Consider the following 1,514-nt stretch of genomic DNA (forward strand, 5'->3'; position numbering starts at 1 on the left):
TGATGGAGTGGCATGCCCTTTGGGAATTTATTAACAAAACTAAAGGAGCTTTGTAGCATTACCCAAGCAGGCATGGCTTGGAAAAGACTATTCTGATTAAAGAACTGTATCCTGACGTTTTAGATCCTGATTTGTAACCTGTTAACTTCCTTAATAATAAACTCCATAATCATGAATATGGCCTGAGAGTTCTATGTGGCCATTGCAATGAATTATCAGCCCAGCAGAGCAGAGAAGTAGTGAATGCCTTGGGAGGGACAGCTGGTGTCAGGATTGGTGATAGAGGAAAGAGGAATGAGAATGGAGACATATCTAGTCTCTATGCCTCATAGGAATCACCCTTGGGCTGATTCCTATGAAACAAAGAGTTTGATTTTTTTTTTTCCCCTTGTGAAATCAAAAGAGGTCAGATGCTACCCTTAACGCTGTTTTTTTTTACATCATTATATAACTCTACGTAATGAATAACACCACCACTGGTCTGTCAGTTTCTTGTATTGTGGTGACTTTCATGTTGTTATGATGCTGGAAGTGATGCCACCAGTATTACAAATCCCAGCAGGTGGACACATTCCAGTGGAGCTTCTAGATTAAGATGTGCAGAGAGAAAGACCTCGTGATGCCCTTCCTAAAATCAGCCACAGAAACCCAATGGGTCATGACATAATAAAGTCAGATATAGTTTTGGATAATGAGCACCCTAGGTTGGAAGGCACGCAGAATACACAGTGGCTGCAATGATGAATTTGAGCATACCTACAATCTTGATGATGGATCCTGACCAGGCAATAAATAGATTCACTCTGTTGTGCATGTTGTTGTTGTTGTTAAGTGCCTTCGAGTCGCTTCCGACCCATAGCGACCCTGTATAGGGTTTCCGAGGATGTAAATCCTACGGGAGTAGAAAGCCTCATCTTTCTCCACCATGAATAGATGCCAACTCAATGGCAACAAACAATGAATATATAATATAGTTTACTGGTTGCTTAGAATGTGCCAAACCCGTGCAAGACACTGGTAATTCTCCATTAAACCTACTTGATGTTGTTAAGTGCGTCAAGTCGGTTCCGACACATAGTGACCCTGTATAGGGTTTCCTATACAGCTGGTGAGCTTGAACCTCCAGCGTTCAACCAATGGCTTTGCAGTCTGGCGCATTAACCCACAGCGCCACACCAGGACTCCTGCTTGTTATTGTTGTTGTTAGGTGCCATTGAGTCGGTGTCGACTCATAGAGACCTTATGCACAGCAGAACGAAACACCGCCTGATCCTGGTCAACTTCACTATTGTTGCCACACTTAAGCCCATTGATGCTGCCACTTGGCCAATCCATCTCGCTGGGGGTCTTCCTTTTTTTTTTTTTTCTGACCCTCCACCTTACCAAACATGATATCTTTCTCCAGCGACTGTTCCTTCCTGACAACATGTCCGAAGTATGAGAAATGTAGTCTGGCCATCTTGGCCTCCAAGGAGCACTCTGGCTGCATTTCTTCCAACACAGATCTATTGGTT

The sequence above is a fragment of the Chrysochloris asiatica genome, unplaced genomic scaffold, assembly GCF_000296735.1.
Source record: "Chrysochloris asiatica unplaced genomic scaffold, ChrAsi1.0 scaffold00026, whole genome shotgun sequence".
In the NCBI taxonomy this organism is placed as follows: domain Eukaryota; kingdom Metazoa; phylum Chordata; class Mammalia; order Afrosoricida; family Chrysochloridae; genus Chrysochloris; species Chrysochloris asiatica.